The sequence below is a fragment of the Dermacentor albipictus genome, chromosome 1 (genome assembly GCF_038994185.2).
Source record: "Dermacentor albipictus isolate Rhodes 1998 colony chromosome 1, USDA_Dalb.pri_finalv2, whole genome shotgun sequence".
NCBI lineage: Eukaryota > Metazoa > Arthropoda > Arachnida > Ixodida > Ixodidae > Dermacentor > Dermacentor albipictus.
Window position 1 is genome coordinate 404,358,072 of NC_091821.1, and position 20,328 is coordinate 404,378,399.

At 44.0% G+C, this 20,328-nt stretch overlaps 1 protein-coding gene and 1 pseudogene across 13 annotated transcripts in view; both read left to right on the top strand.

Moving 5' to 3' along the window:
- The window catches only part of LOC135903595 (uncharacterized), a 1,541,440-nt gene that overhangs the window by 994,148 nt on the left and 526,964 nt on the right, over positions 1-20,328 (top strand). The window lies entirely within an intron of this gene.
- On the top strand, positions 664-843 carry LOC135903608 (U2 spliceosomal RNA; annotated as a pseudogene).

Genomic DNA, 20,328 nt, shown 5'->3' on the forward strand with positions numbered 1-20,328 from the left:
CTTGTGTCGGTGCTTACGAAAATTTGAAGTCAGAAGATTTTAATAAAAATTCAGTGCCATTCTGCCCTCTGAAGGTGGATGACCAGTGAAGCTGTATGTGTCGGTCCCTTAATGGTGAACTTTCCACAGCCATGCGTCAAACGCCGTATGCACATAAATGGAAATCGAGGCGCTGCTAGCCGCTCCCCCATGATGTTGAGCCTCGGAAGATAAGGGAACGGGGGATATACCTACCCATGTAGTGTTGCAACACGCCGCACAACCGCTTTTACTATCAAATCCTGGCACGCAGAACAGACACGCACCGTGTGTTCCGCCGGTGGAACACACGGCTTCACCGTAGCCAAGGTGATCATGCGTTGGTCGACGTCCCTCAATGCAATAATGGCTGTAAAGTCGCTCGAAAACCACAAACGATCGCACACAACACAGCCCACCAAAATTGGCCCCCGCAAACTCTCTCTGAAAGCTGACCGTTGTTCCGGTGAAACGTTCGAAGTTTCCGATATCGGGGCCACATGGACGGTTCGCATTTCTTTCCGCCTTGCGATCTTGGCGGGCAGCACGCTTACGGGACCACCACCACGGGAGAGCGGAAGGAAAGGAAAGGGGATATGCAAGTGCTTGGAACGCCGACAAAGAGAGGGCGGTGCGAGCGTAGACATGGCCGACGCGGGTCAAAGTGCAGTATCTGTTCGGGCCACCTTAATACTTGATACAGTTTTTTTTTTAACCTAAGAACTTAAACTTACTTTTGCAAGTTGGCGGGGTGCTTAAAGCTTGCTTCACCTCCACCACGGGTCGGCCCGGTATTGCACTATCTTCGTGACCGACCTATCTTTGATCGACGAGTGTAATAAGAGCATCCGGCAACTGAAGCGTCCCTCGACTCATCCCTTTCCGCAAAAGAAGTAACAAAATCAAATTGCGCCACAACAATGTCTCTTCTTTTTTTCTTTTGTGGGACGGGGGCACCAAAATGAACAAACCTGAAGGAAAGCATGTTGGCCACAATGCAATGCCTATCTTGGGCAGCTAATGCGGCTACCGAGTGAATTAGAGGAAAACGAGAGACGCTTAGTCCGCAGATAACCATGCGCACGCTGCTCCGTATCCTTCACCGGCGAAACAAGGCTTTCCGGATGGGTTGCGCTCAAGCGAGCGCGTTGCAATCTGTCGAGTATCCATAGGGATGGCGGCGAGGAACCATTGTTTATTTTTCTCGTCTGCTAGCAAGAAAGAGTCTAAAACTCTGCCAAGCGAAAATCCCCTCGGCCAGAGAAAACCGAATGCGCACCAAAGTGGCCTCGCGGTGGCCGGGGCAACACGAGGAAAACGCATGCGCTCTGGCTGGCTCTGGTAGCCGGTAGGTAGAGAGCTCAAATAAATTGAAAAGGCTCAATGTGTCCTCGCTAGTAAAAGTCGAACAAAAAAATAAGAACGTAGTTACCTTTGCTGGCTTTAGTGTCTTGACATGGATGCTTTGCCGCAAGTGAAACAAATGTTGATATTCTTTTCTGTGACACAACGGCCCACATGAACCACCACGACGTTTCGTATCATCGACCCTCACTGCGTGCTTTGTCAACTTGCCTGATAGTGTGTTGATTTGGGTTGTCTGGTTGTATCGTCAGATGTACGACTTTAGAAAACTCAATGCACTTTTGGCTTGAAATGTTTATAACAACACTAAACCCGCAAAGTTCCACAATTGAAAATCTAAAGCATGACTTTGGAAATGTCAGTGCACCTTTCACATCAGAAGTTTATGAGAACCTTTAGTTTGAGAAGTTAACCATCACCATCAGAAGTCATGAGAACCAATTAAGTTTCATAATTGAAATCTATGCGCTCCGTAACTTCCGTGGCCTCCGCAAGATGCCACGACGAGCCCGCTCGCCATCAAAACGCCGTTGAAATTTTGTGCTTGGATGGGGCTCCTTGCGTTATGTGACTCCAAGTGCATGGGCGTTGCCATGAAATTAAGCCTGCGTTCGCAATTTTCGCGCTGAAATGTCTGTGTTTTCGAGTGTGAAAAAGACATTCAGACCAAATCCAGAATGATTTCCGGCGCCTGGGATTATTTTTTTGGGCGGTGCATCCGAGCGCGAAAACATTTCGGTAGATGGGCTGAAGCTTCATAAGCCCCCCTCCCCCCTCGCTGCGCCCCTGGCAGCTTCTGAATTTATGCTTGGTGAATGGATGTAATCTGTAGCCACCGAGTTACTCAAATGAAACTTTTTTCTCCTAAAAGGCCAAAATCTTTGTTGATCAGTCACAAAACAAACTGAATTATATTTCGAGAAACATATCGACACACATAAAATCAGATTGCAATGATTCTCATGAGTTTTACAACATGTATACTAATAGAACATAAATATATTCTCTGTTTCATCAATATTTCAGTGTAGAAATGTCCCTTATTTAGTAATGGCTCCATGTTTTCAAAAATAAAGTGTTTAATGCACAGTTAAACACAAACAAACGTGCGGAAACTCACACAGTATTGACGCTACGAACAACGGGAAATATGCGCTGCATCACAGGCAAGCAAACCCATATCTTGCACAAAGCGCATGCACTTCTATGACAGAGATTACCATATGAGCTGCTAAGCATGAGATTGGTAGCGTAGATAAACTGTGCAAGAAACCTTTTTTGATATTCTAAGACAGCAGCTCATTTGATAAATTCGTTTACAACGTAGGGATGTTCCTAGATGAGAGCACAGTGCATTTAGAGATATGTTGTACACTCATGCGATGCCGCAGGTCGAGCATTAGTTATAAATATTTCGCATAAAGTTATTCGTGTATGGGCTACACCCCATTGTTTCTAAGTGTGTGCCTTGTCATAGTTCTACAGCATTATCCCGCCCGGTATCAAAGCGGTACCGAGGCGTATCATATTTCACGTTTGGTTAGCGTCTTCACGACAGTAGTTTTTTGGCGCTGTTGGTATTGATCTGTAGCACTTTTTCACAAATAAATAAAATCAATATACAATATCTTCTAGTGCGTAGCAAAATTACTGTAAAACTGCAAGGGGCATTGACATTAAAATTTTGCAGATCAAATTTCTTGCCATATATGGTAGCTTTTAATCTCGCAATATGGCATGAACGCTATACTTCTTAGGAGCAGCTTGCATAGTTACATGATCAATTGTTGTGATCAGTTGAAAATGCAATCTAACTGAACTATCGCATGGCTTCATATGTGAACCATAATCAGGTGAGATGAATATGACGCATCAAAGGTAACGTAAGCATAAGTAAAGGCAGGGGAGTGCATAAAAAAGATAAAGAAAGAAGCAAATAATAAATCGGAAAAGGTACCATCGTGCTTTACATATTTTGTCCATGCCCGTGAATTTTGCATGAAGCTATAGTGTTAAGCGAACGCCCCTTCGATTGATGGCTTCAGCAGGTAAAATTTTTATAAAACAAAATAAAATTAAAACATTTTTGCTCATAGTACATTTCAGGACTTAAGATGAAGCACAATGAAACGTCTACCTGAAACCAAAGATTTTTTTACTACTGAAGTTCTTAACGCACACTAAAGTAAGAAAGATTATCGTGCTTCACAGAATCCTATCCTCATCTTCAAACAAGTATATATGGGTCTGGGAAGACTAATACAGTGCCTCACTGTGCACTCTATCTTAAGAGGAAGCTTTAGCTTGGGTGCTCTTTTCTAAATACATATAAAAGGAGAATTCGTTTTTTTTCGGCAACCACTGCACCAAATTTGGCGAGGTCTGATGGATTTAACAGAAAAGCTTAAAACCTATAGTGATTGTTGGCTTCAATTTTTTTATTTAGGTCGACAATTTCTTTATGAAACATTGACAAAAATTGCAAATTCTCAGAAAACGAAACTGTCAAGTTTAAAACCCTGCAACTAAGCAATGAAAAATGATATAAGTATGTGTATTGCATGTAATAGTACACCTAAAGCGAATAAACTTGATATGTTACACATAAACCCTTACAAATTTGTAATATGGAAATGCAGCTTTTGCAGAACCCTTGTATGCAACCCAAAAAATCCCGTACGATATATACTGACATATCGAATTTGTCCGCTTTGAATGGTATAATAGATGTCGTTCACGGAACCGTGATATTTGTTCTTGAAGCAGAGTGAATAACTTATATACTTCGCGCCCCTATTTTTTCCAACATTCAAATTTGTGAAAATTATTTTCACAAAATTCAATCCGCGGCAGTCACTAGAATTTAGCTTTCTCTCTCAAATACAAAATATTTCATTCGAATCGGTCCAGGGGTTATCTCAGAAAGGCGTTTTCGCATTTAACATGTACATGAATAGGTCGCGTCGGAGCTGAGCCAGAGATAAAGCTTAATCTTAAGTGCAGAAATTTGCTACGAGCAAAAATATTTTAATTTTATTTTGCCTTATGAAAACTTTACCTGCAGAAGCCACCAATCTAAGGCGCTTTTACTTAAGACTATACGTTCACATTCTCCAATTGATGAACAAGTGATCCACGCACATGCTCTCGGTTCTTTCAGTTGAACACATCCCTGCCCCCGCAAGCGTACTTGGCTGGCAAGTATGTTGAGTCATCTTAATCAATATCTCCAATACCTGCCAGAAGCACACGTATGGCTATTTCAGAGGAGAAACCAAAATGTTACATTTGCCAAATTGATTTTTTCACTGCGAGCGACTCGGTGGCTCCTAATTAAGACGTAAGGTGCGCACCACGGTGTACGCAGTTAAAGGCATTGCTCCATGCTCCCGCTTCGGGAACCGCGAGCGGTTCGAATGGACTGGTTCCGTGAAGATGTACGTAACCGATAATGGCTTCGTAAACCTGAGGCACCTTTCCCTAAATGCCTCCCCATTGTGTAACCTAGGAAGAAGCCATGCTTCTAAAATTAGGTGTGAAAATAGATAAAAGGGAATACCCGGAAATCTGTCTGCTTCATGTCAGCGTTTAATACACAGAATGGCGGGGGTTTCTATTTGCACCCTTGCATTTATGTGTTGTCAAGTTATGTCAGCAACTAACCAAGCATGAGCTGTTCCTTCTATAGTTAACGCAGGCATCCTGATCATTGGTATGCATTATGTCCCTATGCAAATCGGCAACGTTATTGTACCGCTATTGTTTTGTCACATGGGTATATCCGTTGAGATACAAGACAAAAAGCGGTCATTGACCGCAAGAATAATAAGATTTTCATTAAAACATATTTCTAAATTTTTATTGACACTTGCTACTATGTGTAATGTCCATCAGAGACATTACAAAAAATACTATGCCAAAATGACTGCCTAGAGTGCGTGAGAATTTTCCTCTTGATGTAACACACTGTCTTTTGAAAAGTTTGGTGACTTTTAGTCAAATGATGCTCCCAGTAGTCAAATGGTGCACCCAAAATACCCACATTATAGTTTTTTCGTCCAAATTGCACAATAACATATTTTTATTCTTTGGAGTGCGCTCCTGTGCATCATGTGGAATCGTGCTGGGCTGACTCTTTGACATTCTTGTGTCCTTGCAGCTGCTTTCTTATCATGTGCAGAAGTCGTATGCAGAAGTCAACACAAGGACATGGCGTAAAACCACATCAAGACAGTCAAAAAATAAGGTCATTGCACTAAAAGAAGGTCTTAGCTCTTAGTGTTACTACTGAAATATATGCAAAACATCTAAATGATTGCAATAGTCAACTGCTAAACTAACTTAATTTTTTAGATTTGAAGAAAAAAGAAATACCCGAGATTTCATCCTCTTTTTGCATCAATATTACAATACCCGTACTAATAAATAAAATGTTGGTAATTGTCAGATATCGTAAGTCTGTAGTTACACTGGTGTGTCACAAAAACCATTTGTGACACTTCCTACGCACGTGCCCACATAAACTCGGAGCCGCGGGCTAGCAAACACTTTTTTATGCATCCCCTCGCCTCAGGTCTTTTTGAACATACCATGGTTCTGGCAGCGTTTGCGATTTTTAAAGCTCTTACGGATAGCGGCAGGTGATAAAATCACATATAGTTATCGCGACGACTGGCTTTTCGATTTACATCGAGAGACGCAGCGCTCTTGCCTAGTCCGTTGTCAATCGCGTTGGCTAGACGTCGTGACGACTGCCTGGCGATAGCATATCATATACGCCGAATGTGCACGTAAGTTAGAATTCACTTACCGCGGAGGATTTGTCGTTATATCCAACGAATGAGGAAAGACTGTCCTCTTTTCGCGGCGGCGCAAGATCGCTGACGCACGATCGCCCTTGGATGGCCTTGGTTCATGCCCGCTGGACGGATCATCTTTCTCCGGTGATGTACTGTTCCGCGATGTTGTGCACGCGTGGGGTGGGGGGACTCCAAGTGAAGAAGTAGAGCACTGGCTCCACTTCCATTTGAACTATGACTGCCTATCCTCTTAGAAGGAAAACAGTGTGTTCTTTGCTCAGCGTTTGTGAGTGATACATCCCCATATCCGGGGCCAGCCTCCTACAGTTGAAGCAGGAGCTTACGCTAGGTTTTGTTCTCTATTGCCACAAGAGTTGAACGGGCAGAGTTGAACTCTGCCCTTCTTTCTCAGAAAGGCAGAGTAAAAAGAACGTTTAACTCTCTCCTCGCTGACGGAGTGAACAATGGATTTCACTCCACTCGACTATTTTCGAGAGTAAACGAATGCTTTCAAGAGTAAATCGGCCCCTTGACTCCTGCTACACTCTCCCTAGTTTTTAGAGTGCATTCGAATTACAATTCGAAGCTATCATGTGTGCAGCTTGTGTTTAAATTGTACTTAACGAATTTTGTGATGCGATTTACTTTCAAAATACTCGGGTTTGCTCCAAAGGCGAAGCATCGATTACAGTAGCGAATTATTGGACAGCAATAGAAAGTAAGGATAATATTTGTATCAGTCGTAAGCCGTATAAAGATGTAAACAACATACTCATACCAACGAAAGTAAGAAGCATGGCGTGACGCGCGAACGAGCAAACACAAGTAAGCACACCTCATTAGATGACCGCGGAAACTCCCTGTCCAAACGCTGGAGTGAGAAAGTGTGGCAGCACAAGCGAGAGAATTTACCTTTTTGCGGCCTCTCAAGTTAACGCGAACTAAGCCACGAAAACACAGCGCACACTGAACTCTGTCCTCATCGCATATCGCTTTCAAGATATAGCGGTCAGGGTGGGCGCTCGCGGCCGCCCCGGCCACACGGAGTAGAAAGTGCTTCCCCTCCCTGCCCTCCTTCCGGAACCTTGCGCGCGTAGGCGCGCTTACTCCCTTGCTTTCGAGCACTGCCTGCGCGAGGTTGAGCCGCTCACCCTTGCACGCTTTCGCTCGCACATACAGCATACCGCGCGCAGCGACGATTTTATTGCCCTCGGACTTTATGCGTAACATCATGGCGACGGCGACGCCGATGACATCAATGCGCCTGGAGTGTCCATCTAATTGCCATCGCAATAAAATGCAATTAGTTCAACAAAGCACTTGCGCTTGGCGGTTGACCTACAAGAATGAGGATGTATGCTGCATTTCCGCATGCGTGCGCGTGTGTGACGTACGCCGCTTGTGGTGGTGGTGCTTGTGTAACGTCAGTTGGTGTGGTGGTACTTGTCTAAAGTCGGCAACAGCCTCGCTGGACAACTACTTTCACGGGATGTATTGGAGCCGTTTTTTTTTTATAACATCCGCAATTTTTCGTTAAGCAACACGAGCTCGAAGCGCATGGATCTTTAAGAACTCGTTAGTTACCTACAAGGCCTGTTTCTTTCTCGCTCTACTTTTTCACTGTTCTATTTGTTCAGCATGCACGACAGTTGCGGACTACTCTTCTTGTCAGATGTGCACAAAACAATGAAAATCTTTCAATCAAACTAAAAAGAAATATGCAGAAACTCCACAGGAATTGTCCAAGTATTCTTAGCGAAATTTCCTGTTGGCCCACTCGAAATTTCTGTTGGACTAGCCCTACATTTGAAGTTGGCCCACCACTGAACTTGAAGTTGGCCTACCCCCAAATTTATGTTGGCTAACCCCCAAATTTATGTTGGCCTAGGTCCAAATTTGAAGTTGGCCCACCACCAAATGCCAGTTGGCTTCCCTATGCATTTGCTATATATAGCGCTATGTACCTCAATGGGTGACATAAATTCAATGATATTAGTATTTTATCGGTTCAATATAGGTTCTTGTTTCAAGTGTTCCGCAGATACATGCGATCACACTTTTCAACTAAGCGAAAGGTTTTGCTGGATTACTCGACAATGATTGGGCCTATGCAATAAATGTAAACGGGGCCCAAGCGCGTGATGTGGAAGTAGGTTTAAGCCATACTTTCACTGGCATTTTAGCGAAACACTTTTTATTCGTTGACCTTGAGAAGGTATACAACACGCGACCAAGTTGTACACATTTTCATCGGGAAAGTTCTCGCTCAACATCGGCTAATGGCCGTCGAACACGCGAAACACATACCTGATTAAGAAATGACGATGATTCATCGACGAAGGCGACGGTTTGACTAGAACCCACGATGATGGCAGACTGATGACGGGAGTATAACGGTGACGCAGGTGTCGATGAATTGATGGTCACTGAACGCCTGCGATGGCCTCACGATGACAACAGGAGGACAATGAGGTGTCGGCGAAGTGAGCGAAAGAGACAAGGAAATCGTCGCTCTAAACATATTGTCACGACAGTTTAGGCACACACACAAATACACATACATGCACGCACGCACATACACACACTGACATGCTTATATAAACACGCGCGCACACGCAGATTCACATACACAAACACATACACACATACATACGCGCACACCGAAACGGGCATGCACACACACACACGTACATGCATTTTCTTATGGACACCGTAGTGCGTGCCTCGTGTTACAGTTTGTTTCGCGACAAACAGTTGAACACACTACGTTTACTCTGACACATACTAAATTTATATGCTAACAGATTTTTCGGCCAAGGACTAGCGTGAAACGCATGGGGCCGATTAGATAACATACTGCTAACAAAAGATGCTTGGAACTCTGGATTCTAAGGTTCCATATAGCCTAGGAAGCCGATGGGTTCCAGTGAATGTCCTGAGGGATACTTATAGTGTATTCTCCAATTTACTTTATTTCTTCAGGTGCGTGTCCCCTGCAGAAAATTTTTGCAAGCAAACCAAGAACATTCTAGTTAAAGTACCTGCCTCTCCTCTGTTGTATATATCTGTAGGTCTTTGCAAGAAGCGACAGCACCGTCAATTTGACTGACCGGATTCCATCGATAAATGTAACACTTGTAGCGCTCACTTTAGTCGACAGACACGGATTTCAGAAGTCGCTCCACCCCCCACCCCCCACCCCCCCCCCACACACACACGAGCTCACAACATAATAAAAGAACCAATGAAACCTGAGCACTGCATTCAGGAGGGAACAGCCTCTTGGAAAACTGTGTTACAAAAGCAAAAAAAAAAAAATAAACGTGGTCCCCATCGCCGGAACGGTGAAGTACTCAGAGCCCTGCGCTATGAGGGCCTCATACGAAACTTTGCGCTCAGATGAGAGCTTGACGCCGCAGTCGCCGCCCCTTGCAGTCACCTCTTAACCCGATTTGCGGCTTCGAAAGTAGGAACTTCAGGTCACAGTCTTGCGCACCGTAGTACAAGCGATACAACAAACCTATTTTGTTCATTTCTTTTTTTCTTGTTTTCTTGTTTTTGTGCACAGAAGCCGTTCGAAATCGGTTGGTTTGAGTTGTCGCATTTCTTCTGTTCTGAGCCTGGTAACTCCAGGATTCAATGCTGGGGCATAGCCTTTCTAGCGGTGCTAGGTTTTTTTTAAGACTATGGCGCCGAACAAGATGTTCTTTTTTTAATGGAAGTTTTCGAGGACGTAACAGTGAACGATACATTCCGTTAGACTTCCTCTCTATTCTGTTTAGGCTTGTTTGAGGCTGCTCCCCTTACACACCACTGCTACCTCAAAATTTGGCATGATCTCTAAAGCTGTTTCGATCCCAGCCACCCAGATCAAAGGCGAACTAATTTCGCACTCAATGTTAAAATTTTGTGTGGGGCCGATGTACCAAAATATGTCATCCATGGGCCGAAGTGTGCTGGGCATGCATCTACAGCATATCACCAAGTGTAGTTCCTTTATCTTCTGCTATGACCTACGGCGGCAGCGACAGGCTTATCATGCATAGAGAGCTAGATATACTCAGAGAATAGAAAACAGTGGCTGCAAGTGTGTCACTTTATAGTGCGATAAAATAATGAACGAAGGCTTGGTCATTCATACCGAAAATAGCGGTTCGTCTCATTTCTGCAAGTTTATACTTCCTTATACTTCCCACTGTTATACCAACAGAAGAACATCCTGAATTTTTCATCGCTCGCCACAACTTTGAGAACACTTTCAAATGCACTTCGAGCTTTGCCATAATCATTTGCGACTTATTCATCTGTGTGCTTCTTCTGGGGAAAGATATTGGCGACGAGGAGTTACGGAGTCGCCATCTATCGGAAGCGCTTCGCTGGCCTAGTATCAGGGATCACGCGGCGCGCTACTCATAGGTTTTGCAGTCAGAGCTCACTGAAAACACCACGCGCGAGCTCGCCCGGACTTTTTTGTAAGTACTTTCGAAACGAGAGAAGTTTCTTACTGTCTAAATAATAATCTTGGGCAAACTGAAAGCACACAATCGTTTACAGGCGCTATATCTTTACCGAATACGTACAGTGAACGCCACTGCGCGTGGTCGCCGTGATGGAGTCTCCCGAACCGGCTTCTTGCGTAGAAGGTAGGTAAACGCTGAGACCAAACTATGTGAAATATGTTCTTATAGTGTTGTATAACTAAATGGAGCGTAATAGAACGAAGCCTCAATGCAGCGGTCGCGCAGATTCGCAGCAACCTACTGCGCGTCTGCATGCTTGTCCGCGCACTGTTTCACTTTCTCCGCGCGCGCGTTTTCGCACCGTGTCATGAGCTTTAGGCCGCAGAATATGAGCATTTGACAGTATATAAGCAACCATTGTTGCATGGGTGCTATCAGAGCTGTTCAAAAATAATTTCATTGTAGAGACTTCGATGCCTACGGGGACTGTGATGTGCCATCGCAACGATTCAATCTTTTTTTTTCTTCTAAATTCTTTGACCTTTGAATATTATTTCTCGAGTTGCGTCGCACTGTATGTTTATCGGCATTCTCAGCGTGCAATTTCCCACTGCTCCTTTTTTTGGAATCCAGGGCATTAATTCGTAACACAAACATGACCATATGCCATGCTTTTTTTTATGTGCTTCTTACCACTGCCTTTCCACTCCACTGAACTTGCCAGTATCTATAGCATCGGCAAGTTCATTGACCAAACCGTCATGACATTAGTCGGGCAGCACTCTCTGGCGAGCGTCTCAGTGCGCGTTTTCAGAACATCGCAGACCGGGTGCCGTAGCAGAAATCTTCCTCGCGTCTGTGCTTGCTGCATACCCGAGTTGTAGCCGATTACTGTTTGCCGGTTGTATGTTTCGCGAGCCAAGCTTCACGCAGCTTCATGTCCTGCGGCTAGGTGTGAATAAGGCTGACACCGGCCTCAGTTACGTGCGTCCGGCCCTGCGGCAACCTGCAGTAGCCTACCATGTTGCGCGCCTTCAAAGGCAGCCACTACCTATTGTAGTGCTTTCAAGCGTTGTAAAGGAGACACTCGAAGCGGGAAAATTTCGCCACTAAATGAGGACCACAGCGTACGAGGGAATTAAACTCGTTTTCAGCTCGCTTCGGCGCGCCCGAAGCAGCCGACGCGGCCGCTATGTCCACGTGATCCTTCGTAGCACGTCACGCCGATGGTGGCGCCAGCTTTTCCAGCGGCGGAGCTCGAGGCCAATACATCAGATGAAAACAAGAAATAAGGCATACATGTAGAGCCGCCAAAAACAAGACTGTTCACTAACGATATGATCATGTTTGATATCACGCAGTCGAGGTGAATTTAGGAAATCAAGCTTAACACGCTACCACAGATGTACTAAACAGATAGCTACCAGTCATGTGATCCGTGCCGGACAATTTGATTCCAAATCCTTACGATACGCTTGTAAAACTACTTAATTTTAAGCTCGGTTATTTTGCGGTAATTCAACCAGACAGAAAAAAAGGTCATTCGTCGAGAGTAAATAAATAATTTTGAGAGGCTTGAGTGTGTTTAGGTACACAAATACAAAAGTAATTAAAACGCTGCTACTTTAGAACTAATTAAGAGCATGCAAAGGATTTTCCAGCAGGTCTCACTCAAATGGAGCCTTAAAGAATATTATAAAGAATACAAAGATTGGCAGTCCGTTTCATATGCGGTAAATACCGACGCATGGAGTCTGTTACAGCCTTGTTAAAATCGTGTGAACTAGAGCCTCTGGAGGAACGCAGAAGTAAGCATAGGCTAAAGTTTCTTTTTAAAATCATGAGTGGGCGAACGAAAATAAACAAAGATCTATATCTACAACCCCCAGGACGGAGATGATATCGTCTAAACAATAGCAGAGCTATTCAACCTTATTTAACACGTACTGATGCTTTTCGTTTCTCCTTTTTTCCTGACACAATTGAAATGTGGAACAGATTGCCTGATGCAGTTGTGAGCAACGAGGGCTCTGCCGAATTTGAAAATGCGTTGGATACTTTCTTTTACGAGAATATATACTAAATTGTTGCTGCGAGCACTTTCGTTGACTTTTCTTTGTATAACTACTGTTATTTGCTTTTGTTAACTTCCAAGAGCGCCAGTGCATTTGTATGTTACATAGAAAGAAAATTATGCATCATGTATTCTTGACACATCACCCTCCCTGTAATGACCCCAACAACGGGGTTGACAGTATTAAATAAATAAATTGTTTCATATCTCAGCATGTTACATATGAGCACTCTGACCCTGTATTCACAAATGTGTTTTCCTATACGTAAAATATTTTTGTTGATCGGCTCGTGCCATCAGGCAACCACTAGCCACATTTATCACGGCGCCAATGACCAATCGCTAACAATACCAACGCAAGTGAAGTTTCGTGAATACGGACGACGAGGCATTGGAGCTTCTCAGACCTGAGAAATAGCATCGTACCATCACCCACCCAGGGGCGTTGAGCTAAAGCAGTGTATTCGCGCATCATAAAGTACAATCTGCGAACCAATTAAAAAATAATCAGTGTTACTAAATCTGGAACTTTGCTTCCCATATACGTCGATGTAACTCACGGTCTACCAGAATTTTCGATTATCTTATTTTCTTGTAAGTGAGAATAATGAATGAATTATGGAGTTTTGCGTGTCAAACCACGATTCGATCATGAGGCACGCCGTAGTGGGGCACTCCGGATTAGTATTGAGCACCAGGGGATCATTAACTTGCCCCCCAATGCACAGGAGACGGACGCTTTTGCATTTCGCCCCCATCAAAATGAGGCCGTTGCGGCTTGGATGCGATCTCGTGACCGCTTGCTTAGCAGTGCAAAACTATAGCCGCTAAGCCACTGCGGCTGGTCTTACAAGTGTCTTTAATACTTGCGCGTGCGCGAGTAGCGTGCTTTGAATGTAGCAAAAATGAAGGAACATTTTCTTCGCACCAGCCCAGGAACATTTTCACCTTGTGAATTTCCTAGCACTTTTTATATTGAAATTTTAAAAAAAATCTCACTGTATAATGTCCAATCGTTGCTTCTGGTATTTTCACCATCTTGAGCCCAATTATCGTGGCAGGGAACAGGAATAGCGGGCGCCAACTACAGGTACCAACGTCTTCTTCAATTGCAATAAAAAAAAAAAACTAGTCAATGGGCAAATCTATGTTATGTTATGTATGTATATATGTTATGCTATGTTATGTATGTATATATGGGCAGGCAAGAAGACGTAATAATTACGAGATAACTTTACCCATCACAACGCCAAGCAAACATTTGCGAGAAATCCTTGTTGTCGAGGTGTCCTCGCCAAAGTTTCCTTGCAAAGCTTGTCGCTTGTCGCAACGGCAAGCCTTCCGACTTCACAATTCTCAAGAAGTGTTGACCACAAAGTCAGCGGGTTCTCAAAACTTATTCCAGAGTTCGTGTGCCTGGGGGGAAAACAAAGCCGTTGATGGCTGAGCCATTTCTGTAGAGCACAGAGCGCTCTCGTCTTCCTTGAAACCTGAGCTCCTCGCGCTCATTAGTGCACAGCTGTGTTCAGCTTGAGAACAGTTCGCTCGTCGTGTCTCTGCCCTAAGGTACGGTGTTTTATTCATGGCAAATTTAAGGTCTTGTTCGCTGTCACCAAAGGACGTTCTAACTGTGGCAGACAGGCCACAGTTAGGCAGCCTTGGCACATTGCAAGCACTTGTCGCTCGGCATTACTGTCACTCGCTACAAATAAGACTGACATGCCGCGGGAGGCTGTAGCTGCAGAACGCGCTCACCAGCTCTCTCGACATGGACGAGCACGCTGGATGGCTGTAACAAACACCACAGCTATAATTCTGTGCTATCATCTTGAATGTATCTGCATTCTTTCGGATACCTGCATCTAGGGTGACGCATCTCAACGGACGTACCGAGCTGCAGAAAGCATGCCACAGTAATTTCAGAATGGACGAGAGCTGGATCTAGTCGTCTAAGAAGTTATCGCTGGCTGCCTTCAGTCACAGGGAAATGAAACATGAACGTAATATTTATGGACAGTCACTCACTTGAGAGAAAACCCAACGCTTTCTAGGTCTAATATTAGATCACGACCTGCCCTAGCGTACTCAATAAACAGTGTGTTACGCGGAACTTAGGCCAAGGAAAAAAAAAAAGGTCATACGCAGACAAATGAAAGCAATGGCATGTGGCACTCCTTAGAGTATCTTTATATTCCGCTTAATTAACTATTTACTGAGATTATTTATGCAAAATTTTTAATATGTATTTTAGGACCCAGTGCGTTCCGTTGCGTTGTAGAGGGGGTTTAGAAACGACAAATCCATTTTGTTTTTTTTGTCAACGTAATTGCTACTTGGGGATTTTTTTCGGCTTTTAAAGAAATCCAGCAAAATATGAGATAAGACCACGTGACTGCGCTCATGAGCTATTGAATTGCAGCGCTCTCGTTCGCGGTTCGTGCGAAGGAACCGTGGGCGTGGACCGTGGTGAAGTGAGGGGCCACGGCTCTAGGCATCGGCTTCACAGTGTGTCGGCACCTCTTGCGGTGGCACACGGAAGGGAAGCGCCATCGTTCCTGATAAGCGGTAGGGTCGACGAACGGTTGAGAGGGCTGCAATACGATAGCGCACGAGCGCAGTCATGTGGTTTTATTTCTAATTCCCCATGCTTACTTTAAACGCCGAAAAAAATCGCCAAGCAGCATGTACGTTGCCACGAAAAATTGGATCGGTATTTTCTGAACCCCTTCTACAACAGAACGAAACGCACTTGTCCCTAAAGGCAATGTTAAATTTTTTTTTATAATTGATCTTAATTAACTAATTAAGCGGAATATAATGTATGCTCTATGGAGCGCCACATGACGGCAAACCATGTGTCGTTGGTTGACCATGACGTGGACGTGGGTTACCGTGACCACGCTCGTCCTAAATATTATTGTGGAAAAGCCATGGGGTGGCACCTGTATGAAGGATGCTTAAAGTCTACCCTGTACACCTCCTGAGTTGCCTGCGCTACAGCTTGCCTGTGCTAGACAGGATCCGTAAATTGAACATACGTGCCCTCCAGTCGTTACAAGCCTTATCTCTGGGAACATGTAATGGCCTTCCGAGGTGTGCGTCTTCGGCAACGAATGTGATAATCGCACATGATCACTCAATCCCAACACAGATTCCCTTCGACGTTTTAAGGATACACATCAGACACTTCACCCGGCATCCACCGCACCACCTCGCTTCCCTTCCTAAAGCTAGGCTACGTTCTGCATTCCTAAGTATTATTGCTGCCCATGAAGGTGCTCTACCACGGAACTTCAAGCCTGCAGCAAAACCATCTGTACCGCTGTGGTGCCTTAACCCACTTCCAGTCCTCACCATTACTGGGATCAAGATGAAGACCGAGTTGTCATCTTTGTCCTTGCAACACACCACACTACTATTCCTGCATGAGAAACACTAGGACGCCTTCAAGTCCTGACGTGATTTTTGCAGCGCAAAGCACCGAAGTGCGCAGAGAAAATTAAATGACGAAGGACTAGCGAAAGGACAAACACGAGTGCAGACTATCAGCTGCACTTGTTGGTGAAGAACACCTAGATACATAGATATAGTAATAGAGTTATCAAACACTGTAACGGATACACTAGCCACAACGATAGGTTCATGAACCATCAGTAAAAAACTTGCTAAAACTCATTCGTGGCAAGGAAGTTTTTGTATCTTAAAACGATACTAGATTAGAGTTGACACGAGGTCAGTAGCGTTAAACATAAAAATGTACCAGTGCCACGCAGCTCGGCCGAACAAAGATAATGTTGCGTCTTCTCGCTCAGAGCCCGTCAGAATATATTTGGTATTTCGCCTAATTGCTTAATTGCTAATAATTCGACTTAAATAAATCTTATATTAGCAGGAAAAGTGTTAATTAAATTGTGGACCATCGTCGAAAGTTTCCGATCCAGTTTTATGTTTTTAATACAGGCTACACAAAGGTTTTCATAGCGAAAGGTGTATATGACAAACCTTCCATAATATTTTCGGCTTCCGGCAACAGAAACGGACTTGGCGATTTCTAACAAACCCATACGGATGCAGTGCGGCGGCGCAGATGTCAAAATGCGAAACAGCTAGACTAGAACGTGCGCCATGAACGATAGCGTGACGTTAAGGTTATCGCAGTGCATGAACAGCTGCGTTATCGATGGGGTGGACACGTGTAGTTCATACACCCGAAGAACAACATACGTACGAAAAGGGCCAGAGGGAATATCAACGAGAATGTAAACGGCGCCAACGCGAAACGACCACCGACGAAGAACGTTTCCGCGATGCTGAACGAAAACGACAATCGTGAGCCCCGGCCCCTTCGAATGAGCAACGACGCCAGACTTTCAACGAAAAAAAAATGACAACGATGCGTTCCACTCTGTGAAGATGGAATCGCAGCGAAGGCACTTTGCTTTTCCTTTGAGAGCTTTGGCTGCCGTCAGCTTTCGCTGCCATTCCACATTCACAGAGTGGAATGGTGGTCTATTTTTTTGTGACCCTGAAAGACAGCCCGCAAAGCCCGCAAAAGTGAAGCGTGATAGTCGCGCTGTCTTTCTACCATAAATTGAATATATTCTTTATTAGTTTGGTTTTGTAGAAATTAATTATAAGCTCTCTGAAAAAAAATTAACTGGTACTTTCAATACCTTGAAGACTACGCGACCGAGTGTTGGCGAGCAACAAATACATTATTCGTCATTGCAATGTTATAAGTGACAGTAATGACATGTTTTCACTAAATTTTAAATAGGCATGTTAAAATTGCGGTGTTGCCGCTGTGCCGCAAGTTTCTGAGGTTTCATTTTAAACAAACGATCTTTTAACTTTCCAAATCCTTTCGCGCGCTGGCTGCAGGTTGCTCTCTAGCTCGATCAGCTGGTGCCGAGCATACTGCAAACAAGCAAAGAGTGTAGCACAAATCGAGGTAGCCCCCAGAGACAGGAGGTGCGCGTAAGTTAGGACGTGATCTCTAATACAAACTCGCCGGCGTTGTCACTTCATAGTAGACATCTCATTGCCTTTATTTTATTGTGATCGTCTTTGTTGTCGCGCGGTCATCATTATTCTACCGACTTCACCTTGTCTTCATCACTGGGTTGTCATTTCGCTGTCTTTACGCCGTTATTCTCACGGTCTCACCGCCATTCCGTCCACACCATCCCGCCGTTGTCACGCTGTCGTTAATGCGGAGTTTTCGTCATGTCGTAATCGTCATATCGCCGTCGTGCTCACGACATTGTAATTACGTTGTCGTCAAGCCATTACTCTTCCACCGTCATCACCCCGTCTTCATCATTCCGCTCCCGTCAGGTAATTGTCTTCATGCATCGTCGTCATGCATTCAGGGTCAAAGCATCGTCGTGATGCCTCGAGGTCTTTGAATCGTGGTTATTCCAGTTTCCTCACATTGTCGTTAAGATGTCACGGTAATTTCACTGTCGTCAGGCGATTCGTCGCACCGTCTTCATCACGGCGTCGTGCTTACAGAATCGTCGTCATGAAGTCGCCAATCCGTTGCCGCAAACTCAGCGTCCTCATGCGATTATGGTCATACGATCGTCTACACGCCATTGTCATTATACCGTCATCGTCATTCTTTCGTCATCGCGCACGTTCAAGCGCATTAAATTTAGGTTGAACGAAGCGCTTTCAGATGGAAATGTGTGCAATTTGGTAGTGTGCTCCACATTTACCTGGTGGTCGCTAAACGTCAGCAGCGTGCTTCCAAAATATCATGAACGCCTCGCTTATACAGGGTGTCCCAGCTAACTTTGGCTAGAATTAAAAATATGCAAATGCCACTTAACTGGATAAAACAAATGCAATGTTGTTTGCCGTCGCTTAGGGATACTCAAATTATTTTCCCCTTCCGCCTACTTAGACAATTAGTCGAATTTATTAACAACCTTTTCAAATATAAATTGATATTTAAGTAGACAAATAGATAAAAAATATTATGATAAAATTGTAGAGCGACATAAGACTTCCGATACAACTTTCTGTTGCTCTATACGATACATAAAAGGGTTTTTCAGAGTGTGAAAGAAGCCCGCGTATACACGCGGAGTGCACCGAATGGCCATTCTCGCGTCAATTTTGCGTGCAAATGCAAGCTTCTCTCACGCCCGGAAAACTTTTATATAACACGTATATAGCAACAGAAAAATGTGTCGAGATTTTTTATGGCGCTCTACAATTTTCTCATTGACACTTTTCATCTAGTTATATTTGAAAAGTTTATTACCAATAAGACTAATTATCGAATTAGGCGAAATGAAAGAATAAATTGAGTACCAGCAGAACAGCTCAGAAAACAAAACTGAGGGAGCCTGTACACGTTATACAACTTAGAAAAAACTGTTTGAACTCCGGTGTTCGCATTGGGCTGGTAACTATGCTAATCTTCCTAATGATCACAATTAAAATTTACACAAATTCCACAGGTAAAAAAAACATCATGAGCCATTCCACTCTATGAAGATGGTTCACCAGCGAAGCTGTAGCGCACGACAAAGCGGTGACACACACTTTTGAACAAAGGTATGAGCTCATTAACTGTATTGATGGGTGCGCATTTTGACGAACGGTACGCACACTCGCTTATTGTCTTGATCGGTGGTCATTATCTCCCTCGCAACTGCTACCGCATTCTCTGATAATGTCAAATCGATGCACGTACGCCGCTGTTTGGTCGGTTGGGATGGATCGGTGTGACATCACAAGGCATATGTCTGAAACACGGAACACGTAAACCGCTCGCTTTTCAGTACCGACACATGCACGCTGAGATTACCGACAACGACAACAAAGGTAGTGTCATCGCAGCTAATTAAGGCAAAGTGAGCAGCCATGAACCTTACGGGGCTATGAGCCATTGCATTTAACCACCATGCTTTATTACTTAAAAACACAGTTGTATTTCAGTCATGTACGTTCAATACTTTAATATGGATGTGTTTGTTAGGACCCACACACATCTGAGCTTATGAATAAATTAGGAAAAATCCAGAATAGGGCAGTAATATTTGTTCTTGGTAACTATAGCCGGCAGCTTAGCATGACAGAAAGCAAACTTAAACTTAAATGGCAAGCGCTGAAGGTTCGTAGAAGGCATATGAGATTAACATTTTTCCACGACATTTATTATTCTAAAACATTCATAAACCGCGAACAATATATCCAGGCACCGTGCACACTACATATCTAAGCGACTTGACCACTGTTTGAAGCTCAGAGAATTTTCTTGTAGGGGTGTCGTCTTCCGTTATTCCTTTTTTGTTAGGACTGTTCGAGATTGGAACAGTTTGCCATCGAGCATTGTATATATCACAGAAAATGATGCTTTTCTCGACGCATTGAAATAATTTGTTCATGTATTTATTCAAGTGTGTAACCTCTCTGCTGTAATGCCCTATGGGGCCATGCAGGTAACTAATAATTGACTAAAAAAATGTTCTGCTTGCTAGAAACTAGAAAGAATTTAGGCACTGTTCACTTCATTTTGCTTAGTGCTTGTAACCTCTGCCTTACGGTGCTATGATCCACTTCATTTTTTGCTTGCTTACGGGAGCATGAATGCTTACGG